Source organism: Dipodomys spectabilis, unplaced genomic scaffold, assembly GCF_019054845.1.
Source record: "Dipodomys spectabilis isolate Male_0828 unplaced genomic scaffold, ASM1905484v1 ptg000175l, whole genome shotgun sequence".
Taxonomy (NCBI): domain Eukaryota; kingdom Metazoa; phylum Chordata; class Mammalia; order Rodentia; family Heteromyidae; genus Dipodomys; species Dipodomys spectabilis.
The window spans coordinates 3,216,131-3,243,723 of NW_024870852.1; the positions used below are offsets into that span (position 1 = coordinate 3,216,131).

Consider the following 27,593-nt stretch of genomic DNA (forward strand, 5'->3'; position numbering starts at 1 on the left):
TATTTATCAGATGATTTCTTTGTTGTTTTGTATGCCCCCCCCACAGTATAACCTCTGTTTACACTGTATTTGATGTTGGTATAATGTGCGGAGGGGAAGGGCAAAACAAATCGTTTAAATAGGGATACAAGTGGACTCATTGCAACAATGAGATGTACAAGATGTTATGTTGAAAAACGAACTTTACAACTTTGGCAGGGGCGGGGGAGGGGGGAAGGGGGGTGGGAGATGGGAAGGGGAAACAAAGAGGAGGCAACAATGCTTGATAAGAAATGTACTCATTATCTTGCCCATGTAATTGTAACCCCTCTGTACAGTATTTTCACAATTAAAAAAAAAGTATTTTGGATTTTGTCAAGGACTATCCAGCCTAGCTTTCCAAAATCACCGAAATGTTCTCTTCCTACATTCTTCTCTCCAAGAGAAGGTGTCTTAAATCTCTTCTTCTTAAAACTGGCAGGTTTGTGATTCATTTGGAACACAAATAATGTAAAGTGAATGACAAGGCATGACAGCCAAGGCCAAGTAATACACTGATGCTACTTTTACTCGGACACCTGGAATAACCACATGGGAGCCCAGGTAAGCAGTCTGTGTGCCTTGAAGCCACCAAGATGAAAGGAAGAACATAGCTGTTCATGAGGTGAGACCCCATGTTAAAACTGAGATCATTCAAGGCCTCATGTTCTCACATTGCTCATGCTCTATCTTATTCTAATTTATTATAGAATTCTCCTTGCTCAAAATCACCTTGACATCTTTCAACACTGTAATCATTTGAGGACTTTTTAGATTTTTGAAGCAGATTACTACATTCTCAAGGGAAGAAAATGAATTGTCTACAGCTGATGAAATGGCTTAACTTCTACCAGGAAATGTCCAATGGGGGTGACAAATGTTCCTGCAGGAAGAAGGAAGCAAGTGAGATGACCTGTTATTTCATGGAACAGACACTCTCAGTGTCCTATGCAGACACAGGACGCTTTGAACAGATCTGTGTATCCACCTGCCAGCTTTTAGAAGATGACATCTGAAACTTCTTTCAAGCAGGCCCCTTTAAAGTTGCTTTATCCCAGATTCAAGAGCAGAGGTGCTTAGAAGTTCACCAACCTCAGCCAATGACTGAGGCTGGGGAACGGGAAAGCTCAGATTCATTCCCATAAATGGAAGGGGGGCTCTCCATAGCAACCACGTTCCAGTGCTCTCCCAGGAATCAGGCTGGACAGGCTTTTTTTTTTTAACTTGACTCCACCCGTGCTTGGCTTCTTCTCTTTCCTCCCCTTCCTCCAACTCACTTGTTTCCTCTGGGAGCCCAGACTTTATAAGCTGAATTGGGCAGAAATTCTCATCTAGGGAGCTCTATTCAAGATTTTCAGCAGGTACTCTATGGAAATGCAAAACTATGGATGCTCTTTACCATTGGCTGTTACAGTCTCCTGGATAAGAGCATCTACAATACTCAGGAGTTTGAAATAACTGCAACATCTACAGTCTAATTAGCAAGCAATAACTTTGTTCTATACACATCACACAGTCTAAGGCATTGCCACCCTCAAATATAGATCTGGGAAAAAAAGATGGTGATAACTGACACAACAACATATGATTCTTCAGGTATGAAAGAGGTAAAGATGATATGTAAAGTTACAGAGTAAAGGTAAAAAGAGAGAGAAGACACTATTAAAATTTGGTAACCTAACATCCATGTTGAGTACTCTATGTAATTAATATTTAATAAAAATCAATTAAAACATTTTTTTAAAAAAGAAACAAGCACCCAAAACATAATATAATGTTTTCAAGAGCAAACTAACATCCTATAGGAAAGATCTCAGGAAGGGGTTCTTTCTTTTTGTTCCCAATAAACTTGAAAATGGCCTTTGATTCAACCTAACTTTCTAGCAGTGCAAGTGAGGGGATAATTCATCCAAAAATAGTCATCTTGTTCTCTGTATAACACTTTTGATCTTAGAAAATTATTAATTCACACTGATAATAAATTAAGTTCAATGTAACATAACAAACAAGATCTATATTACAGTACAACAGAAAATAAAATATATACAGCAGGCTTATAACAAACAGGCCTGAAACACATTTAGGACTGAAACCTGGTCAGAGTCACTCACCGCTGGAATCTTGGGGCCATAAAGCAAGTATTCAAGACAAAATCAGAAAAGTTTGGTTCCTCAGATCTAGAGGTTTCTGATATTTTTTTAATATTGTAAGTTATTAGAAAAGGATTCTGACTCAAAAGTCACTATACCCAACAATCGAATGGCACTTGAAGAGGGAGCAAATGTGTTTGCTTTTCAGGGAAGGTGGAGGGACATAAGAAACAATTATTTCTTGGGAATGAGGACATGAAATCAACAACAACCAGGTGACATCAAATCCAGTCAAGACCTATAGGCCTGGAAAATTGGACAAGAGCCCATGAATACTGTCGCCTATTCTAGGACCTGGTCCTAGAATATTTGCAAAAGCAAATGTGTGGCATTTATACCACTATTAAGTGGTACAGGAATGTCTTCTTTGAAGTTAAAATTTTGAACAAACAACTGCTGAGCTCTGTTTGAATTTTGGCTTGTTTAGATGAAGGGTTTATATTCATTAAATACATAATTCTTCTTATAAACCATTTAAAATACAACTGATGAAATAATCTAGTTAAGGTCATTGTATTGCACAGGAAAAAATGGATAGGCCAGGAAAATAGAGCCAAAGGTAGATGGGTAACTCATACTGATTTAAAATCTCTGGAATTACTCAGAACCCCTCAACTCTGCTATGCCTACTAAGACAAGGTTTATGAGTCATCCTCAGGGAGTAGTAAAATATAGTCCACTTGACTAAAAATAGGTAGGAACATTCAATAATAAATCTACCTTCTTGATACTCCTATGTCATAATTAATGACCGATCATTTAGAGAGCTGTCAGATTATGCAATTCTTCCTTCCCTCACAGAAAAGCCAGAAGAAAACCAGCCCCAGGCACTGCCAGACAGACAGAAGATAACAGAGTTCCTGACATGACATGTAACACTCTGGAGAGAAAAAACACTGACAGTAAAAGCCTGGGACCTTGGCGTTCAGTATCAAGAGGAACGGTTAAGTTTGTGGCAAGTGTAATCACTACAAAATGATTTCTTGTCCCTTAAAGGAAGAAAGGACAGATAGTACGTTTTTTATGTGCAACAATAATTAGAAAATAGCAGTTTGATGAAGGGTTCAGAAAAGAACAGACTCTCATATTGGCTAGGATTCCGGCTCTAGCGTAACACATGGGTAAGATCAAATTTGTCATTAAAGTGCTTCAGCCCTACTTAAAATACTCCCATCCTATTCTGGCATTTCATGGAAGATTTGTAAAATGGAACATAAGGGAAACAGATAAAGAATTTATTGACACCTTCCAGATAGGGAGATATCCCAAGATGGAGGATTCTAACTGTCCAATGAGTATAGCAAATGTGATTCTTTTCTTCTTTCGCATCGGTGGGACTATCCCTAACAAAACCTGCCTCGTACTGAAAGGCCACATATATTCCTCCTGAAAAAAAACAAGAAAGACTAAAACAACGGAGGAAACACTACCAAACGTAGTAAGCAGAAAGTATGCAGAGGATACAGCCTAGGCCAATAGTAGAATTAGGAAAATGGAATGTAGAAAACCCAGGAAGATTCCGCTTCATTCTCCATTGCCCCCCAAGAAAAGGTGACTGTGAATCTGTTTGAAAAGACATTTCAGAGAGCTATCAGTGTGAATCCAGAGATTCACTTTAATGACGGAAAACTCTAGAACCCAGCACTTTCCGTTCCTCAATTCAGGGCCATTGAGTACTCACCAGGCAGCTCTCCACCAATGAAGACTGATGTCCACTTGGTCAAACACAGAATTTGATTCTCTGTCAACAAAACAGACACAGACAAGAGAAAAATTAATGGCAAGAACTTTCAAGTTCTCGCGAAAAGCAGCAAGTCTTTGCAGTTTAGAACCAGAATTTATAATTGACTTCTTAAAGCATATCAGAAAGATATTAACATATCAGTCAGTAGTTTTACACAATGGACATGCAGAGTTCAAATCAGAAATAGTTACTGTTCTGCCCACACAACAGGATTTTGTATCCCGACCTTTCTCCACAGTTGCTGATCTACTCGGCCTCTTCAACTAGTAAAATACTTAAGCAACCATTAAACAAGGCTATCTAAAACCTTCTTGAAGTAAATGGAATTGCCTTTTCCTGATTAATAGTAAAATGTCCTGAGATGAACTGTAATTGTTAGGAAATATGTCAAATATCCTCAGATAAACTGCAATCGGAAGAAACCTTTCCAAGCAGCATAGTTCTGAGCAGAGAAGATTTACAATGGAATTGCATCTAACTATAAAAGTCATTTTTTATGTGTATTTCTGTCTCTTCTTTGTTAATAAGTTGTTTATGTCAAGTTTGAATTTGACATCGGACTTCTGGTTTGGCTGAAATGTAGGTTTCCAGGTCTTTCCAAAGATGTAGCAAGGAGAAAAAGGTTTGAGATGGAATCAGAAGTAAAATTTAAAAGAAAAAGAAGACAAGAAGAGGAGGAGGAGGAGAAGGAGGAGGAGGAGAAGGCCTATTAGCAGCTGGGAAGATAACAGGCATAAAAAAACTGGCAAGTGAGACCTAGGGGAGGTGATGTATGTAAAGATGATTGAATTCAGAATTTATTTTTTTATTATCATCTGTATATGAAGATATCTGTGGCAGGGACTCTTGACCAGTTCCCAGGTAGGATACGTCTGTAAACATCAAGACTATTCCATGAAATATGAAGAAGCAAATCTGGAGTTAGGTAGACAGTTATGAAAATAAATTGTCAGATCACAGGATTTATTTTTCTAACTGAAGTAGGATAGTCATGTGTAAACTATGAGTTCATACATGTGTTAAACTTCACTATGCATAAACACAGAATTCCAACAATTTCATTTTTCATTATATGCAAATAATACATCTAGTTAGGTAACAAGAAACTGAAATATGACTTCCTCTGGGAAAGTGGCATGAAAGGAAGGTAAAAAAAAAATTAAGATGGGTTCATAGAAGGGGCCCTAAAGCTTTTGTTTTTAGTCTAACATTTGTCATTGTGCAGTATTTCATCACGGAATGTTTTACTTTTAAATGTGAAATTTAAGGTCAATCTAGTTCATACCAAACTACGTATTAAAACATTCCATTTTAAATATTCTACTACACAGAATGAGAGGACATAAAGTATATGTACAATGACTTTACTGATCTAGTGAATATTTAACTATGACCCAGCCAGGCTCTAAGCCTAAATTACATCATCATTTAGTATCCACATAGAAACTTGGCGTGCATGTGCTGGTTTTGTTCCTATTCTACCGTAGAGAAATCTAGGACAGAGAGAAGGTATTTAAGAATCACACAGAGCTAGTGAAAGCTAGGTAATTGTGTACCTCAAATACACTGAAACAGTTTCATTGACTCATGTGTAATGGCTACGTAGGGCCTCCTCAATGGCATTTAACATATTTTCATTAGATTTATATTTAAAACCATATATGAACATGAGTCTATAAGTGGTGTCAGGACAAGGATTATGTGCACATTAAAAACTACGATGGCTTAATACCCATAACCTGGCTACTTGGTAGACCAAGATCTAAAAATTGCAGTTTGAAGCCTGCCTAAGCGGGATGACTATGAGACTCTAATCCCCAGTTGACTACCAGAAAGCCAGAGGTGGAGCTAGGACACAGGTAGAAGAGTGCTACCAAATAAAACTCACGAACAATGTGCCTGGGCCGTGAGTTCAAGACCCGCAACTGACCAAAAAAAAGAATAATTAATTAGTCCACTTAGAGCTCTCTTATGTCACTTGTAGTTATGAGGCAAGCTGAGTTCCTAAAATGCTCATGTATTAATGACTCTGACATTCTGACATACCTTGCTTACTTTGAAATACCTCTTGCTTCCTGTCTTTTTCGAAGATGTAAAGATGAGATGCGTATTTTCTTTTTCTTTTTCCTAATTCCCTAGTGACTATCAGGCATAAAACTCCCACATTTGTTTTCTAAACCTTTCAAATTCTGTGCATACTTAGAATACTTTAGCATTTCAAAACAATAATGTTTTAATACTATACAAAGAAGTAAAGCTGTATGAACATTGTGGCACAGACTATTTAGCTTCTGGCATACTATTATGACTCATTGGGTGTTGTGTTCATATATAAACAAAGACCAGAAATTACCAGCCTTTGTAATCAAATATGGTCATTCTGGTTGCTGAAAAATTAATGGGGAGTCACTGGTAAGGAAGGACCTATGTATGAGAGCATGTGAGGTGTGGTGGGGGAAATCTATAATTAGGGGTATTCAATAAGTCTCTGTATTTTTTGGTCTTCCGAAAGAATTTTTTTTTCCTACAGTATGGAAGATAACAAAATACCTAACAGTTGAACAAAATACCTAACAGCCACATTGTATTGGTGTTAGTGAAACAATAACTGTTTTTATCCAAAGTACCAAGACCATCCAACAGGAAAAGATGGTCTACTCAAGAAATAGTATTGAACTGGATAGCCACAAGCAAAAGGATGAAGATAGACCTCCTACCTTACACTATGAACAAGAAAAAAAGCAATAAAGAAGAAGAGGAGAAAAGAAAAGAAAGAAAAAAAGAAATGAGAAGAAAAGGAAAGAAAAGCTCAACATGTGATCCTGTATCACTTATTATTGGTTTTTTTTTTCCTTCCATGATTTCAGTGACCCATGATCATAAGAAGGGTGATTACCATCAGTCAGGTATTTTGAGAGAGGGACAGTACTTTCACATAACTTTCATAGAGTATATTCTTGTAGTTGTTCTATTTTATTATGTGTTATTGTTGGCAACCTTTTACTAAGCCTAGTTTATAAATCAAACTATATAAATGTGTATGCGTCTTGAAAATTACTCACCATGGATAAGAGCGAGTACTGTAAAACATCCTTAAAAGTAAATAGGCTAATCTAACATCGGAACAAAACTTTGTCTCCTTGGGTTATACAATGGCTTCTTAGATATAACCCCCAAAGTACAAGCAGCAAAAGGGAAACCCAGATAAATTAGACAGCTCTCAAAGCTTTTGTGCTTCAAAAGATATCACCAAGAAAGTGAGAAGGGCAGCCACTGAAGAGGAGACAAGTTCTGCAAACTATGCATCTAATAAACCGACTTTTATCTAAAACTTACAGCTCAACCACAGAACAGGTTGCATGGTCTATGAACAGACAAATCTCCAGAAAATACACAGATATTCCACCAACAGGACAATGTAAATTAAAACCACCATGAGACACTACTTCATAACCGCTAGGAAAACTATAATCAAAACATAAGGAATAACAAGCTTTGATGAGAAGTTCAAGAAGTCAGAAACCTCATATACTTCTGGTATATGTATAAGGGAAAAACTTGGGAGATCAGTCTTAAATGGTAGCTCCTTAAGTGCTTAAGCATATTGTTGTCATTCTGCTCTTAAATATCTACACATATATATATACACACACACATATGTATCAACAGCATTATACACAGTAGCAAAAGTGGAAATAATTCTAATGTCCAACTACTAATGGATGGATTAATAAAGTGTTGTTTATCCTCACAATAGAATGTTTTTCAACAATAAAAACCCAACAATGATATGTAAGTCGTGCTCATCTATCCTGACACAATAGAAATGAAATTAAAAAGAAAAAGAAACATTATGCCAGTCACAAAAACCATATATTGTATCATCCATGTCTACAACAGGCAATCCCCAGAAACAAAGGTGAGTAGGAATTCCCATGACTACATTACAGAAGATAGAGATAACTGCTGGCAAATGCAGGAACTCAGGGTAATAAAAATGTGCTAAGGTTAGAGCAGTTGTACTGTAAACTACATCCAAAATCACTGAATCTGACATTTTAAGTGAGTTTTGCTTTGTATAATTTATATTTAATTAAAGTAGTTAAAAGCTTGTGCAGGGTGTCAGTGGCTCATGCCTGTAATCCTAGCTACTCAGGAGGCTGAGATCTGAGGATCCTGGTTCAAAATCAGCCCAGGCAGGAAAGTCCTTGAGACTCTTATCTCGGATAAACCACTCAGAAAGCTGGAAGTGGTGCTGTGGCTCAAGTGATAGAGCACTCACTTTGAACTGAAGAGCTGAGGGATAGCGCCCAAAGCCCAGAGTTCAAGCCCCATGACCGACCAAAAAAAAAAAAAAAAGGTTGCATTTCAGTGATCTTGGCACTTACTATTAACCAGCTGTTTTCAAAAATGATAAAATCACACTCTTCAAGGAAAACACAGAAAATGGTAAATATTCATGTTTTTTTCAAAAATTATGATGGTGATTTTTCCATGATACTCGTTAGGATAGGAAACATATAGCTGTATTTTACCTTCACCAAAGAGTAATGGACCATCCAAAACGTTAAAAAAAAAAAAAAAAAAAAAACCCAATATCTTACTGCACAGTATCACCTTTGATTTCGTGGTACTTGAGATAGTCTTATTTTAAAGCAACAGGTAATTCCAGCAGAACGTGGAATTTTATTACATAAGAGAAAAAAAACCTACAAATATCTGGGAAGAACCCAAACAACACAGAAGGGGGTCAATTCTTACTCTGTTCCCATTCCCAAAAGCCATCAAATGGAACAGTAGGTTAAAAAACAAAAAGGTCATCATGTTAGCCCAAATACTATACCACATTGCAACATCAGAAGTCTTCAATCTTAATGGCAATCACATTTCGTATTTTCAAACCTATGAACAGGTTTATGTCTCTGCAGGTTCACTAAACCTAAGATAATGTACTCAGCTTTGGAACTATGGCTGTCAGCAGAATACAACTCTAGGTACTCACAAAACTCACATTCTCCAACTCCCTCTGCCTCTCACACTTCTCCCAAATACTCACTCTTGAAAGATGCAGGAAAGTAGAAGCTGCCATGGCCTAATCTGGTCACATCTAGGTTCATATGATTCTGTGGTCATCTTTTAAACTTTGGCTTGGTTGCTATAGCTTAAAAATAGCAGATTGACATAAATAACCAAAATTTCAGCATCTCTTAGACATCTACGTGATTCTGCAACACTATAGAACAATCCAGCAGCCACTGTCACCTAACATGGAAGTGTGTAGGTGAACCAGGTGCCTCCGGCCCCCACCCTCTCAGGTCCCTCCACCAGCCAACTCCCTCTTTATGTTCTCTGCTCCCTTGAGTAAATGATCCTTAAATGGCAGGACTACTCAGCAATGTCCTTCAGGCCTAAAGGAAGTTCTACCTTCTTAGTATACATATATTCTTCTTTGTCATTGTGCAAAGGATGCCCAGCCAGAAGTGCTCAGCCATTCATTTTTCCCTCCCCAAGGCTAAAACTGCCAGTTTGAGAAACCATTCTAAACCCTGCACAGGAAAGTTATAGTTCTTGCAGCTGTCAATGGCAATTAACTGGTTCTATGATTCAACACTGGAAACTGGTCATAAGAACTCATTCCAAGTTATTTCATGAAAGTTGGAGGCCAGTTAAGCTATACAGAAAACAAAAAGCCAGTTCTCTAACCATCTTTATTATCTCTTGGAAAGGGATAGAAGAAAAATGTAAGTTGTTTGTTATTTTCATTCTTTAAAACCCCTCTTCCATGTGCTTCATTTTGACTTTAACAGATTGACCTCAGACTTGAAGCCAAACAGGGTTGGAGAATGACTTGGGTAGTAGAGGACCAGCTATGAGCAAGAGAGCTAAGAAAGAGCTCAATGCTCTTAGTTCAAGCTCTGATATCAGGATCAGAATAAAAAGGCCAAGTAGAAGAGGCACTGGATCCCAGTGCAGTAATAATAATAACAATAACAATAATAATAATAATAAAAAGAAAGTGGGCCTCCTTTAGGTAAAGAGAATAGAAGGACCACAGTCAAAATAATCTCAAGTCTTTTCCATCAACTGCACTCAGCCATAGCAGGGGTAGGCTAGCATGATATCAAGAGCCATGGTACCAAGGATCAGGCAGTACAACACCAAGAAACCCATGTTTCGTAGCCATAATCCTGAGTTGGGGTAGGGAGCACAACACAGCAGTAGATCTTGACATGTGATTAAAGGCAGATTGGTTTTCAATAGCTCAACCCAAGAACTATGTTAAAAAGTCCACCTCTCAGCAACTGATACTTGCCAGGTTCTAAACAAAGACTGTCAGCCTGTCAGGCCCTTTGCACATGGAAGTGATCATCTGGAAGCATAATTTAATCAGGCCTCTGTATTTCTGCCTATGATTCAATCTCACTGCCAGAATCTTGGTGGCTACTAGTAGAGATCACAGAAATGTACATTTATTTTGTCAGAAAACCCCTCTCTTTAATCTGACACGTTGTGGTATTATCTATTCTGAGTCTTAGTTTTTACTGGGTTTTATTTATTAGAACACACCATGCTACGTAAAATCATTTAAAATCCAAGCACTGCAGCCAGTCATTTAAATATGATTGGGATGACACATAAACTCCAAAGCCCCCACCTGCAGTACTAGGCAATGATTTCCTCAGAAAATTCCAGCAGGGTGTCTGTTTCAGAAGTCTGGCTGTGTGCCAACCCAGGTAATTATTCTATGCCTACCTAATTTCCCCAGGCAATTTTAATTGAAAATGATATTATCCTTCACCTCGGCTTTAATCTGTTCTGAACTGTCCCTGTGTCCTGTTTCCTGATTCCATCGTAAGTTAATGGAACAGGTTTCTTTTTGCAGCTTAAGTTGGATGGGAAAAAACGTTTCTGAAACTCCCAAGGGGGAAAATATCAGATAAATATAAACCATTTGATTAGTCTTAAACCAGTACACTGAATTCCACCTGCAAAGGTTGCTAAGTATCCCTTCTTGTTTAGTTACAGGAAAAGTTTCTTTCATGGAAAGAAAGAGAGAAATAAGGATAAAAGGAGGGAGAGGGGGAAATAGGGATACAGGAATGATTTTAGGGTCCTGATAAAGATTGGGGGAGGGTGTGCCAGACCTGGGGCTTGAACTCAGGATCTGAACATTGCCCAGGAGCTTTTGTGCTCAAGGCTAGTGCTCTACTACTTGAGGCAAAGCTCCATTTCTGACTTTTTGTAGTTAATTGAAGATAAGAGTCTCATAGACTTTCCTGGCCAGTCTGTCTTCAAATTGCAATCCTCAGATCTCAAGCTCCTGAAGAGCCAGGTTTACAAAGATGAGCCAGTGGCTCTCGATTTAATAGGATTTTAAGGCACACTTTTCCTGTTCATTTTTAAGTAATCTTATTTACAGTGATCTCAACAAGATATACCATTTAACCCAGGAATACTTAAAGTTAACTGAAAGTGTTATAGAAATACGCTTGTTTTTTGTTTGTTTGTTTTTTGGTAGTGGGGCTTGACCTCAGGGCCTGGATGCTGTCCCTGAGCTTTTTTGTTTTTTGTTCAAGGCTAGCCCTCTACCACTTTGAGCTACAGTGCCACTTCCAGTTTTCTGATGGTTAATTGGAGATGAGTTTTTCAAACTTTCCTGCCTAGGCTGGCTTTGAACTATGATCCTCATATCTCAACCTCTTGAGTAGCTAGGATTACAGGCATGAGTACCTGGCAGAAATATGCATTTTAATGACCTCATTCCAAAAATACTCTCAAACCAATGCTATTCTATAGATGCCTGATACAAGCTACAAGTCCAAGTTAGATAGGCAATGTTAAACTTTCTAAAAACACCATTAGAAAGGTAAAAAAAAAATCACAGAATACTATTCATCCATGAAAGGGAAAAGCTATTGGTAATACACCAACTTGGCTGAATCTCAAGGGCATGTCACTGAGTAACAAATTAACCTAAGTTATAATCTATGCACTACTAATTATTGTGGTGAAACCCTTTTGAAAAGTCAATATATACAACATAAAAATGGGGAAAAAAATTGTAGGCAAGTAAAAGAGGCCCTGTCAGGAGGCAAGTACCAGTGGAAGAAAGGAAGGCTAACTAAGAAGGTGAATATGGTTCAAGTAATTAAGTAACATGTATGAAAATAGAACAATGAAATCTGTTGAAATGCTTTTAAAAGGGGGGTGGAATGATAGGCAGAGATAGACTGGTGAGTTTGATGGGGGGTATATTGTGTGCACATACGAAAGTGTCATAATGAACTCCCAGGAAAAACTTAATACATGCTAATAAAAATAGTCATAATCCTAACATAATTAAATATAGGAAAAGTGAGTATAATTCAAAGAGTATATTTTACCAACCTCTATAGAATGTGTCTCTACAGAGTGTTTTTATATAATATGTGTGTAGTTGATATAAAAATGAAATATTTAACTTCTTTTCATTCCAAGTCTTTGGAATCCAGCATGAAGTTTATGCAAGATGTCTCAGTCCAACTCAGCCGTATCTCAAGGGTTCAATGGTCACGTGGGATCCCAAAGCACTTTAAGCATAACATCCATTCCCTTTAGGAACACATTCTCCTAACATAACATACCTCTCCTTTCTGGAAGTCTCTCACAGAACCTCTTCATAATGAAAAACTTAGAGTTTGAACTGTCACCAAAAATATGATCTTATTTGAGTTACACAGCAACACCAAATTGAATCAGTTTGGACTATAGTGTCAATGATTTTTTTAAGTAACTAATTCCTCTTAAAAGGACTTAGAATTTGTAAGAAACAATACCCAAATAAGTTTTCAAGATATAGAATATATATACTGGGTTCAACATATAAAATTTTAACTGTGCTTGTGATATTTTAGGGGCTTTTCACCTTGGCTTTCCTGGTGATTTTTTTTGAAGTAGAACTATAGAAATAGGAGAGCCATGTGGGTTTGCTGTTCAAAGCTATATAACTGTGGGGCTCAATTTTCTTCTGTAGGCATTCATGTGGAGAAAGAAACAGGTGATCAAGTAGGTGATCGCAGATTTGAAAAATAGATAGAATTAGGCCAAATCTCTTGGGAGTCTGAAAAGTAAAAGGGAGAGCAACCCAATCTGAGAGGAAACTTCAAGGGTCCATCTCAAAAGATGGGTGCAATATCTAACTCCTGTTGCAAGTGAGAATGAGATGAAAAGAACTCTAATCCCAGATGGAACGCTGGGGAGTATAAAGAGAGTGGGTTTAGGAGTGAGAGAGAACTATCTTTCAGACTACAAGTCAATTAACCTCTCCTGGACCTAGTTTCCTTGTTTGCCAAGGCAGCAATATTATCTCCCTCAGTCATTGCTGCGAAGCTAAATGGAATAAGACACACAAGAATGCCTATCACATTCCAGCAACCCTGAGTGGGTGTTCAATGGAAGTCCTCGCCCACTCCTTTATTTCACAGTATATCAATGTTCACACAGAGAAGTGATCTGTACAAATCCAGCTTAGAACAGTAACATGGGTAACTCAAGATGTGTTGCTCTAAAGAGAAAAATAAGCACTTTAATCTGCTGTGATTCACTTCTAATCTGATGGCAAAAAGTTGGTTTCTTTGGGTTAAAAGCACACTGAAAGAAGAAGAAAAGCAGAAGATACAAGAAGATACTAGGATGATAAAAACAGGGCTGGCTATAACACAACATTGGCCTCAAGAATCTGTACATATTTTCAAGCAAAAAAGTTAAAAGAAAAAAAAAAACAACCCTGTATCTTGCAGCCGGCAAAAGTCAAAAGGCAGAGAAGATGAATTAGAGATGACGTGAAGACAGAAAGCATGCCTTGTTGGTCTAAAGCAAGCACAAGAACTGAGAAATGGCATCTTAGTTTTATTTCTAAACCTTAAATTATATTCACTTATTTATTTTCTTTCTCTGCTACTGAAAAGTAGGTCCTTGAGGGCAAAAACCTTGTCTGTACTTGTTCACTTGTTGCAGCCCTGGGACCCTGTATGGGGTAGATTTTCCTTAAATATTAATTAAATGAATAAAAATACCTATATACTTATAAAGTTATATATACATATTCCTTAGGAAGAATAAATTGCAGAGGGATTTTTAAAAAAGAGTATGTTACAATTTATAAAAAGTTTTCAATGCCCAAAGTTCACTTTTTATGAATTCAGGTTGGAGTATCATTTATGGTTGGCAGGGTGTATGTGTTTATATGTGCATATACACACATGTGTGTGTGTCCCAGAGACAAATGGCCAACCATAGGCTTCATGAGACACTACAGTAGGCATGAACTGGCCCAGCTGAGCTTTATATAGAAGCAAACAGTACAAACTCTTCAAGCCCACACAGCTTACAGATGCCAGAACCCTGAGACAAGAACCATAGTGAAAGCAAAGATCCCAAATACACGACCTGATATGTATCAGCAGTAGCCTGCTCCAGACCTGTTTCCTACCATTTACATTTGGTTTTATGAAAAGATTTATGCAGCTGATGATTACCTACCATTACAACATACAAGATGAGTAACATTATCATTCCCAGTGAGGTAGGCTCTTCATGTGGAAAGATCCTTCTGATAATGAGATACATGCTCTGATGGATGCCAGGAAGAATTTCTATCACTGCTGTGTCTGACATCAGAATCAAAGTCTATCATGTTACTAGTATTCAACCTGAAGCAGGAAAACGGAAACCACAACAACCAGTGTAAAATGAAATGTTTAGCTAAGTTTTAGATGTGAGCACCCATCTGTGTCATTCAGATCTTGCCAATGGCTGATTCAGACACATAATTGATCTTAATGATTAAGAGAAGTTATTCTCTATGTGATACTTTAAATTCATATATAAAAGGTTGCTTTCTAATGTGGTTCCATGATCTATGACAAATGCATATAGTAATATGACCTAACCACAAGATCAAAGCATGATATAATTCCATAGTCCCCAAAACTCTCAAATGTTTCCCCTTGGTAGTCATACTCTCTTTCCAATCCTTATATAACCAATGTCCTGTTTCTGTTCCCATGAGGTTGTCCTTCCCATGTGAAATTGGTAATACACAGCTTTCTTCACTCCACAAAATGTATTGATAGATTTATCTATGTTGGTATATGCTGTAATAGTTCATTCCTCCTCACTGCTAAATAGTAATTCATTGCTTTGGGGATGTAGGACAATTTAGATTATCATTCCCTAATTCAGAGACACCTACATTGCCTTTACTTTGGGATACTTATAATAGAAAGTACTGCTACATTGTATAGTTTGTAAGGAAATGGAAGAAAAGGACTTGGAAAATATTACATTAAGTAATTCAGATCTAGAGAAACATGGGTTGTACCATTTTCCTCACTTGTAGTAGCTAAAAAGTACCTACAAATCTATGAGTAAACACAATTGGGTAGTAAGCAAGTGGTTACAAATAGCTGAAGTCTGGTAGACCATATAGAGAGCTCAAATAGTGTTATTCCTTAGAAAGACAAAGTAGAAGTCAAACAAAATAAGCACCAGGAAATGGGAACTTCCAAAGGGGGGGTGGGTGGGAGGGCAAAAGGAAAGAGGTAGACAAATGGAGGAAAGTAAAGGTCAAGAATGTAGTCAAGAATTCATTGCATATACTACAAAATTAAGTAAAGTAAGGGAAGGGGTGGGTTCAGCGGGGTGAGAGCGTTTAAAGGCGTGACACTGCTCAAGATGCACTATATTCATAAACTGCTTTCAACTCCTTTGTACAACTATTGAAGGATAATTTAAAAAATAAATTAGGGGAAAAGAGCTATTATAAATATGAATGCATGGAGTTGGGGTGAAACCCAGTTTGCATTTCATTTAAGTCAAGACCTACAAGTAGCACTATCTGGGTTAGATGTAAATATATGTGCAACCCTATAAGAAACCACAAAACTGTGGCACCATTTTGCATTCCCACCATTAATATCTGAGACTCCCAGATGTTCTTCATCCTCACACACTTGGTACTGTCAAGGTTTCATTCTGCTAACTTTAGTCATACAAAGAGATATGTGATATTTCCTATAATTTTAAAATTAGGAGTCTTTGAGTTTTGTAGGGTTTCAGAATAATACATACTTCTACCTATAAATCAGTAATATATTTGGAGACAGAGCCACAAGCCTATGCAATTAAATAAATTCACAGTTACAACACACAGGGGAAAAATACTAGTGCTAGAAAAACTGTTCCTTCTACACATATGCAAATCTGTAAACACTAATAAACTGATAATAATCATCAGTTTCATCAAATACTATGAGATAACTTGATACTTTACAATGTTTTACAATTTAAAAATCATAAATGATTGATAATTTAAGTATTATGCATACATTTACATATAGCCCATACAAAAAGTACATTTTATGGCAAGTGCTAGTTTAAATTTTATGGTAAAAGATTGTCTGATAGTTTATAAAACCAAGATTCAAAATTATACTGGCCACATTATTTATATTAGTCAAGAACCTGATTGCAGATATTAGGTGTTTTGAGGAAAAATTATAATTTTCAATGATTTATTGACCTTTTTTAAAATTAATCTTGGAACTTCAAATTAAGAAAAGTAAATATATGGTTGGAATCTGTACTGCATCTGATTTCTTACAACTTTGTTGTTTAAAAAATAATCTGTTCCTAAGGATGATTTTATTCATTTCTTATCTATTTGCATAGATGGAACAGGAAATTAAATGTCTTTTCATGAAAAATAACTATTTCACGCATCCAGCAAATACGTATTGCCTTGCTAGCAGGGTTAGTGGCTACTCTTTTGGATAGTGGTCTCAGGAAGGGAAACACTACTGAAGGGATGTATGAACAAAGACCTGAGAAACGGAGGAGTTGGCCTCCAGAGGAAGCAGATTCCAAGATGAGAGAGAGAGCTGCAGGTGGAAAGGCCCTGAAGAAAGTATGTGTTTTAAGAGACTGGAGAAACCATTGTAGCTCCAACACAGCAGAGTGAGAAAGGAAGGCACTAGAAGGAGACAAAATCGGCAAAACCCAAAGCCAGACACCATAAAGACATAGATTGCATCCAAATTTTCAGTTAAATATAAAGCAAGTAGAGTGTTGTCAAAAGCACAGTTGCATGATCTGAATTAAGTTTAAAGCAAAACTTTGCTGTTTGAGAATCAATTGCAACAGTAAGAATGAAGCAGAGAAACCTTAATTAAGAGGCCACTATAAGAGTCCAAGTGAACGGTGACAGTAGTCAATGCCAGTCACAACTGGTATCTGGAAAAACTTTCAGATTTAGTACTCCACTTTGCATGTAGAGACAAAAAGAATGGTTTGTATTGCATTTGAAGTGTGAAGAAAAGTAATGACTTCAAGGAGGAAAAGTAGCACTAGAAAGTTAAAGAAATGACAGTCACTTATTCTGTCAAACTGACACACAATGTCTGGGTAAGCTAGCTGGCATCCAGTTTTTGAGAGTGAGAAAGCAAGATTGCCATTTTCAATAACTAATTTTGGGAACATGTTCTGCCATCATGGAGTCATTGAGAATTCTGACTAAAGGTAAAAATCACAAAGCCTTTTCTCTTCTGTTCTTGGTGACTTTTGTGTAATATATTCCTGATCAGATATTGTAGGCTGAGTTTGACAGGGATCATTCAGCTGAATGAATGAACAACAGAGAAATGGCCTGATTATAATGTAAATAGATGAAGATTAGCATAGGGAAGCAAAAGAAGCACCCATGTAGGAAAAAATGAGGCAAAGTAAGTAAATTATAATTTCTAAACTATCATATATTTGTATCAATTGTCCGAAGTAATAAGAATCTGAACACTTGGAGTTTAGAAGATAGAAAATGGTTTTTTCCTCTCAGAAAGTTAAGAATGCTGTCTGTATCAAGACCATTTCCTAGTAAGATAACCTAGTGTTTCAAGACAGCAAATAATGAATTTAAAAGAAATTCAAGATCATTTTGAAGGACAAGAGAGACTGAAGTTATAAATGGCACTGGACAAGTTTCCTTTATATATCTGGGCCCCTACCATGTGAGATCCAAGGGTGAGCAAGTCAGTGCTCTGTTAATGTGATTCTCAGGATTCCATGAGAGATGGGATGTTAAGCAAGCTTATTTGGAATCAAGTATTCAAAGTATCACCCTTTAGGACCATTGTCAGTTACGTTATATAATGCTTCCATCCCTTATAGTGTTTAAGAAATGCTTATAGAGTGAATGAATGAATGGATGAATGAATGAATGAATGAAACTTCTCACTACTTTTGAATTAGGACCAAGTAGGAAAGTAAATCCAAGTCCATTTTTATATCCTTTTCTTCCCAAGGCAGGTTCAAAGTCCTTCTGTAGTTATGATTCTGAGGGTCTGACAAGCTGACTTAATATTATAATCCAGAAACATTTATCTATCATTAAAAGAAACAATATAAGAAGATACTAATAACAGATGCTGGAGGGGATGTGGCCAGAAGGGAATCATACTGCACTGTTGGTGGGAGGTAAACTTGTTCAACCACTTTGGAAAGCAGTATGGAGGTTCCTCAAAAGACTCCACACAGAGCTCCCCTATGACCCAGCAATCCCACTTTTGGGCATTTATCCAAACGATCACAAAGAAGTCCATACTAAGGCTACCAGCACTACTATGTTTATCACAGCATTATTTACCATAGCTAAGATATGGAACCCACACAGATGCCCCTCAGTAGATGAATGGATCAAGAAAATGTGATGATAGATAGATAGATAGATAGATAGAAAGAATGGAATTCTATGCCTCCATCAGAAAAAATAATATTGCCCCATTTGTTAGGAAATGGAAAGACTTGGAAAAAATTTTATTAAGTGAAGTAAGCCAGGCCCAAAGAAACAGGTCCCATGGTTTCCCTTATTTTCAATAACTAGTACATGTATAGGACAAGCAAAAAAGGTTAAAAGCTATGTACATATAACCAGATAAGATGATGTTAAGTGGACCGGGAAGGTGGCTCAGTGGTAGAGCGCTTGCCTTGCATGCCTTAGGCCCTGGGTTCAATTCCTCCACACCACATAAGCAAAAAGAAAAAAGCCAGAAGTGGCGCTATGGCTCAAGTGGTAGAGCACTAGCCTTGAGCTGAAGAGCTGAGGGACAGCATTCAGGCCCCATGACCGGACCCCCCCCAAAAAAAAAAAAGATGATGTTAAGTGAAATGAACCCCAAGATAGGAAAACAAATATCTTTTTTGTTTCTTGCTATTCTTTCTAATGTATTTATAATGTACCATGTGATTTTTTTTGTCTCTTTGTATGTTCCTCCCACTTGGTATAATCCCTGTTTTCACTGTATTTGATATTGGTGCCCTGCATCTTGTAGATATACTTCTCTAATTCGGGGAGGGAAAGGGAAAAAACAAAATGCTTAAATAAGGATACAGGTTGACCCATTGTAACAATGAGATGTACAAAACACCATGTTGAAAATGAACTTTACAACTTCGGTGGGGCGGGGGTAGGGGTAGGGGTAGGCGGTGGGGGGAGGTAGTTGTGGAGGTGGGAGGGAAGGGATGGTAAGGGGAAAACAAAGGAGGATGCAATAATGCTCAATAGGAAATGTACTTATTACCTTGCTCATGTAACTGTAACCCCTCTGTACAGCATTTTTACAATAAAAATGTACAAAAAAAGAAGACTATTTTGGAATTCCTTCAGAAAGTTCTAGCACTTAACCATTAAGTAACATATAGCCAGAGTCCCACTGGTACTAATTGTTCCTGCCTCCCTCCTACTTACACCAACCAAGGCTACAAAGCAAGCCAATCATACCCACACCACCGACAGAGCAATCAGACCTAAGCACCTTTAGAAATTCTAAAGCTCTCCCGTAAAATCACAGTCCACCAGATGCCCCTTTCACCAAAGGTTGAAAGAGGTTCAAGAGATTCCTCTATGACTTTTATAGATGGCCTTCCAGAGAGAGAAATAAAATGCTAAATAATAATTCAGGAACATGATGATATGCCCATAGAAGAATTCGATTTATTGACATGCCTCTCTATTTCTCATGATTAGAGTACAGTGTGAATCATTCTCATCTCTAGAACTGAAGTAATCAAAAGACAAATGAGGGACCAAAAATATTTCATTAATATGACTACTCAGCCACATCACAGTATCCATTCCAACTGGAAAACTATAACTCTATTTAACAGCACAAAGCCCTACATTTATTTGCTTCTTACAAGCAATCATTCAGCAGATTGAAACAGCCAGCTAGATCATCTCAACCTTATTTAATTTAACATTCTCCTTCCTCATTCATTCTGCTGCACAGACAGGGCTGCAGTTCTTTTTTCAATAACTTCCTACAACTTAGAACCAGAAATAACAAACTTTCCTTTTTGAGTCCTCATATTCCAGAAAGAAAGAACCAGTAATTGTGACACTATTACAATGATGAAAACTGACCCTCTTCTCTTGCTTTATTTTACAGCAAAACAGATGATAACCAAAGGAGTTTTCTTTTGCTTAAATATTCTTTTATTGTGTTGGTTTAGAGCAGAAAGTATGTTTTAGAGATGGACATTCTTTAGACAAAGCATCATTTGCCAAATAACAGTAAGCAGGTGCTGACTTAGAAAAAGGTAAAAGAAAGCCATAGATAAATGAGGTAAAAACTTTATTTTAGCTATAACCTTTACATTGTACCTGGAGAGACCTTCTGAATTGCCACCGGAATTCAGTTGTTAACTTGCTCCCGCAATGTTCTTCCACTGAGGAAAAAAAAAAAAAAAAGATCTCAGATCATAAACGCTCCCCTGAAGCAGCCTAAGGTTTCCTTTTATTTCTGGTGACAGAGAGATTAATAATTTAACCTCTCCTGGAAATTTCAATAGGGGTCCCAGTCTTGACCAGTGTTGCCCAATAGGAATATAATGCAAATGACATGTATAACTTAAAAATATTATAAGTGTTGTGTTGGAAAAAAGTAAAAGCAGGGAAAATCAATTTAAATGTGTTTTCAATAACCCAGAATATCCTAAACATGATTTCACCTAAAATTATAATGCAATACAAAATGATTGATGAGTCACTATGTTGCATTGAAATCTGGTGTGTATACCTGTAGACACAAATCAGCTTAGATTGGCCACATGCTGGCCAGGTTGCTCCAACATTAAATAGCAGAGACCTCACTGCGAGACCTAGGGATTGTTTAAAGGATAGTGAATGTGTGTGGGCTGGTAATATCAAAGTCTCTCTTTACAAGGTGACTGGAAGACAGAAATGGGATGACCTACATAATCCAAAGTCTGGATGCAGACAGAAATTCTACAGATTCTTAATAATAGCCAAAACTGAACTCTCCTCTAGTGATCACAGCCCATGGTATATCAACACATCACCTCAGTGTGCCATAAGCTCTATAAGTAAATTCTTCCTTTATCATGTATGTGGAAATATTGGTTTGCTGGTTTGTTCAGGACTTGAGCATCTCATTTACCTCACATCTTGCATTCTCTTTTTTTTTAATTTTATTTTATTGTAAAGATGCTGTACAGAAAGGTTACATTTACATGAGTAAGGCAATGAGTACATTACTTGTCGATCATTGTTTCCTCTTCCCTTGTTGTTGTCTTACTATGCCTTCCCTTCCCTACCTCCCACACTCCTCCCCACCTTTCCACCCATGCCCAAAGTTGTAAAGCTTGTTTCCAATATACTGTCCAGTGGGTATCATTGTTGCAAGGGGTCATCCTGTGTCTTTGTTTCAGCATTTTGTTATTCCCCTTCCCCTCCCCAGATTAGACAAATGTAGATACAACATGCAGGATACCAAAATCAAGTACAGTGTCAACAGGGGATATACCATAGGGGGAAGAACATACAAAGGAAACAAACAAAAAAGATATCACATATTCTCTCAGACCACAAGGGAATAAAATTAGAATTCAACACCAAATGCCACCAAAGAAAATCCATAACACATGGAGGCTGAACACTACACTGTTGAACCACGAGTGGGTTATGGAAAAGAATAGGAAGGAAATTCAAATATTCATGATATTTAACATCTTGCATTCTTGAGAACCCCTGTGCTTTGGTGCTATGGTACCAAATTGAGGAAACTCAGTTCTCATCTAGATACCTCATTCTATCTAATAACCCAAGATAACCTTCCTTTTAAAAAGCCCTCTACTTTGGAGAATGTATGTGCCAAATATTCCGCAGGGCATTTCCTGAACATCACGTCTAACCCACCAAAGGTAGGCATTGCCACCTGCACTACAGAAGACTATGTTTGAGCCATTCTTTGCCTTGACAGCACTCAATGTTCTTTAATACTAAAGTGAAATACCAGCATCTTTTCATTGGCTTCATTCTAAACTGCAATTCTTACATTATTTTCTGCAAGCAAAAATCGGTAAGAAAGCAACCACCATCTGTCACCATAGAGCTTGCAAGAAGCAGAGGAAAATCTTTTTTTTCCACCCAAAGTCCAAGATAAAGAAATTCACTGAGTACCTCACACATTACACAATCCTCCCCAGTTGTCCACTTACAAAGCCAACAGTCATTTTCATTGCAAATTAGAGGTCACCTCTGACAATTCTGGCCCTCCAAATCCATTCTTGGGGCATTCTGGTCCCCAAAGTCATTAGTGCAAACGTGTTTCAATTGCTTTTCAAGTCTACCTACACATCGATTTCTCTGAAGGGACCTCTGCTATTCCAGGCTTCTCCTCCCCTCACATAGGCTGTCGCTAAGGAGAAGTGGGCTCTGCCTCCTCTGTAATTACTGCTTCAAACTATGCCATCATCTCTACTAGGCCCTTCCTTACCACCCGGCTCTCCTACTTCTGAGAACTATAACCTCTAGTTCTTGGCATCCTTGGGTAAGGTTCAAAAGCTCCCACTCGTAGTCAGTAACAACTGATGCCCACCTACAATAAGAAATTCAGTTTTTCAAGGGCCTCCAAGCTTTGAGGAAACCCTTCCTGAACAACCATGAGTTTGGGTAGTGAATTTGGCTAGAGAAGCAGAATTGATCTGTTATCAAACGAGAAGTTTGACTGGAAGTGTGCAAAGTTCTTCCTTATCCCACAAGTCTCTATTTGATCCTATTCTAGGAAGAGAGCCCCCCAAGTAGTCACATCAATATATCTGCGCATGAGAAAAATACTCAGGCTAATTTTATTTGCAAAAAGTTCTTTCTCATTCAAAGTAGCCAATCCCTTATCCAAGACAGTTTTGTCTCCACATACAAACAAGATGGATGCTAAGGTAAGTTGTCTGAAACTATGTTAGTCGGGGTACTACTGAGAGTAGAATCAACAAGATATATATAGATATGTCTGTCTATCTGTCTATCTATCTATCTATCTCTCGAGAAAGAGAGAGAGACAGAGAGACAGAGAGAGAGAGAGAAGGCTCCCAATTTACCTGCTGAAAACTGAACCATGAAAGTCAATGGTTTGATTCTGAGTCCAAAGACCCAAAAACTTGAGGCAGGGATGGAATTAGCCATATATTTAGCCTGGTATTTATACCAGGTGAAATCAGAAAGACTAAGAAATAGAAACTCTAGTGTCCACGGGCTAGAAAACATAGATATCCCAGCTCAATCGGTAATAGAATTCTCCACCTGTTTTTTTTTATTATTTTCAGGCTCTCAATGGAGTTGTTAGTGAGGCTCACCTGCACTGGCCAAGGACAATGCAGCTGTGACTCGGTCTAGCAAGTCAAGTGGCTCATCTGCTCCAGAAATGCCCTCCACGACACAGCCAGAAATAATGTTTACCAGCCCTGTTGGCATCTCTTACCCAGGTAACTTGACACATTAAATTAAGCATCATAGATGCATTGCTCCTCAAAAGGTATTCATGGACACTCAGCGGGCGTCATCTGAAAGCTTGTTAGAAATGAATTTAATGTGGTTCCCAGGTAACTCATTTCCATGCATCAGACATAGATTTTTTATAAAAAAGGGATGTGACAGGTGAGTCTGTAAATATCTGGCAGCTAGTGCAAACAAACTATAATTTTCATTTAGTTTGCATTATGCTGGGAATTGTTAGGCTTTCCTTTTAAGTCTCATTTTTCTATCCTAAACTTAGACAAATTAGAACAGGTTCCAGACAAAAACCAACTCTCTTTATATGGTCCTGGAATCCCGCTTTCTCTTTACTTACTAAAGAAAAAGTTGATACTCTGTGAAACCCTTGCTTGCATCACAGAGGGATACTACCTACTGAAAAACTGCAATGTGCCCCTGAATACACAAAACCATGGCATGATGGCCCAATAAGCAAGCACAGGCACCCAAAGCCTCCTTGTAATTAACAAGCCCTATATATTCTACTTTATGACTCCAAACTCTATTAGAATGACTAATGAGAAATATAATGTTATTATATAACTATCAAATTTGATTAACTGAAGTAAAGAAATTAGAAAATAGGTTGATTTTAAGGCTTTATGAAACAATGCCTTACAGAAAAAATGTAAGGTGCCTAAAACCTTCAGTAGTTTTATGTCATTTGTTCATTTGTGTGTTTCTTGGGAATATATATATATATATATATATATATGCATATATATTAATATCAACATTTTACTTGCAATTCCTATAGATTAAATGAAACATTTCTTTTCCTATAAACACTTTTCATGGTACTGTGCCAACAGGTAAGTGAGAATCATATTTTTCCTAATGTGAAACTTTTTATATACTTGGTAACCCTACTCAAATCAAGTATTTTACCTATTCAGTTATTTAAGAACATGAAGAAACACCAAGTTAATGATAAACTTACATTAAAAAAAATAAGCATAATAGATCCCTTACGCTATAAAGGGGGAGGCATGTTTAATGACATTATTTTCCACACTTGAAAGAAGATGATGATTTTGCTTTTGAAAGTTATCATTAGAGGCCTATAACTGAGAAAACCCAGAATATAAATAAAAAGACGTCACACTATCTAAAAGATATTGTTAAAAACAACTGCAGCCAATTGATCAAATGTCATCTCTAACAACATTTTCAAGAATGTAAACGACACTCCCAAAGATCACAATATAGCGCCATCACTTGTCTATTATAAACTCTAAATGAATTTTATTAGCTTATTATGATTCCTGGTTTATTTTTGAAGTAGACTCCTCTCGCCATATTTTTGTCCTTTGGGTATGGCTGGAGATTGCTTCATACATAATAAACAAGTGTTCTACTACTGAACTACCCACCTACACCCCACTCTAGAGAGATGATATGAACAGAGAGAAGACAGAGGCCTCTGCTCATGTAACTTCTTCAGAAAGGCCTCTTCTATTAACCTATCCAAAATGGTGATCTCAATTTTTGTCACTCTTGCTATCTTTGCTATCTTTGTTATGACAAATATATCCAGCCCTAACCCTAAACTTACTACATGATGAAAAGTTGTTCACTAATACTTTCCAGATTAAATACACACACACACACACACACACACACACACACACACACACACACACACACACACACACACACACACACACACACACACACACCTTTCTACCTCAGTGGCTGCAACTAAACACTGAAGTCTAGAACTGGGGCCAGCTCTAATGATCAAGACCAGCTCAGGGATATTAAGCATGCTATATTTAAATATAGGACCCCTTTGTTATTAAATTTTTCAAGATAGTGACAGCACAGCACTAAATCATGCACAGGATCCCTCTGAGTCTAGGACCTGTATAAATTCACAGGTCACACACACATCCATGAAGCTGCCCTCATAAGTAGTCAACTAAGATAAACTCAAAGACTTACTCAGATACTTCTCTTGGTATTATTCTCAGAAAAAAGAGAGAGAAATAGTTTCATTTCAGGTTAAGGCATCATGATATACAACACCTGAAGCAGAAAGGCCTGTGGACAGTTCTTCAGAGCTGTTCAGCTCACATTACCTTCCAACTTCCCAAATACCCAGGAAATCAATCATGACACCCAGCTCCCCACTGTCTCCCCAGTGGATCACTCTGCTAATAGCTCTGTGGATACAATAATCCTGTGGAGTCCACAGTTTAAACACACAATTATGTAACCGACAGAGACAGAGAACGTGTGTGATTAGATGCCGGAGGATGTAAACGGTTCCAGGATCCATTTCAAGAAAATCTATTCAGGTTTACAGCTCCAGGGTCTGGTGAAAATACAGCTAAAAAGTCAAAAGTGTTTGACAGAAAAAATATGAAAGAAGAACAACACAGCTTATTAATGTCATACGTAAGCTCCAAGAAGATTTAGGAAATCATAGAGATTCCAGTGGCACCTGCACAGAGCCCTAACTGTAGCTCATCTACAGAAACATGTCCAAGGTGGGTAAAATGAGCCAGTGCCACCTGGAACTGTTGATGTGGGGACCTATTTTGTGAGAAGCGGGAAAGCAGTTTGCAATTATGTATTGTAGTTCCCTGAGAGAGACTCAATGTGTTTCAAGAGAACCCCTGATTTACCAAGCAATTGAGAAGGACTAGACATGGAAAAGACAGACTAAGAAATATCAACTCTGAGTTCACCTTAAGTACATATAACCACATACCTTATTTACTGATTGACTATATAAGTCTAGTTGTGCTACAGTAACAAAATAGTACAGTCTAGAAAATTTTCATTAATAGAAATCAATTTCTCATGGTCCTAGAGGCTTAGAAACCCAAGCTTAAGTTGCCAGGAGATTCTAGTATCTGATGAGGACCTGGTCTCTGTTTCCTCATGATACCTGGAATATTCTAGACTCCTGGGGTGCAAGAGAGGAGGCTCTAGCTAGTTCCTTTGGTTCTTTTTCTTTGGGGCCACTAATCCAAGCCCTCATAACTTTATCATGTCCTAAACCCTCACTTCTTTACACTATCACAATGGGGTTCAAGTCTTAATCTGACAATACATGGACAAATATATTCAAATGAACGCACAGGTGATTTGTATTACTATACAAAATCCTTCCTAAGGCTCATGCTTATTTTCAATCCTAGTAGAAAATGCAAGAGAAATGACTGTTGCCATTTCAAATATCAGTATTTAACAGAATAGCATGTAATGAAAAATTACTCTACTGAGTTAACCTTTGCAGAGTGTAAGAGACTGCCCTCTTCCCTTGAGAACCATTCACAATCATTGATACTGTTTACTAAGGAGCAGGAGCCTAGTTATCAAGGAATTTCTGGGTTGAAATACTGGTTCTGCTTTATAGACTGTATGACTTTGGGTGATTAATAAATCCCTCTGAGTTTTAGTGCCTTTCTATTAAAAAAAAACATAAGAGAATACCTTCCCTATGGACTCTTATGAAGGAAAAACAACAACAACAACAATTCAATAAAAGTTCTTAGACACAACACATTCGCATCAAATATGATGTCTCCCTGAAATTTGCACTTCTGCATCCTCCCTTCCCAAACCTGGTGGCCAATTATCTTATTCTGTCAGCCAATCACAATGGCCAGGCATTCACAACATCTAAATTCTAATCACTCTTTGCCATCCCAAGTCTGATTCTAAGCACTTCCATCACCAACCTGGCATTCTGCTCATGTTCCCCTGCGTTCTGTCTTCATACTCTCTCCTCTAAATTCAATTTATTTTCAACATAGAAGCCAGCGGACCCTTGTTAAAATGAAGGAAGGACTCCAAGCAATAAAGTCAT

The 27,593-nt window shown here is 37.6% G+C and overlaps 1 protein-coding gene across 1 annotated transcript in view; it reads right to left on the minus strand.

Annotated features, from left to right (window-relative positions):
• Plcb4 (phospholipase C beta 4) overlaps positions 1-27,593 on the minus strand; it is a 366,535-nt gene that overhangs the window by 221,966 nt on the left and 116,976 nt on the right. Inside the window, exons 2-3 of the mRNA XM_042694597.1 lie at positions 20,606-20,670; positions 3,850-3,909 (exon numbers count right to left, since the gene is read on the minus strand). The gene's annotated coding sequence lies outside the window, so the exon portion shown is untranslated. The remainder of the gene's footprint in view (positions 1-3,849; positions 3,910-20,605; positions 20,671-27,593) is intronic.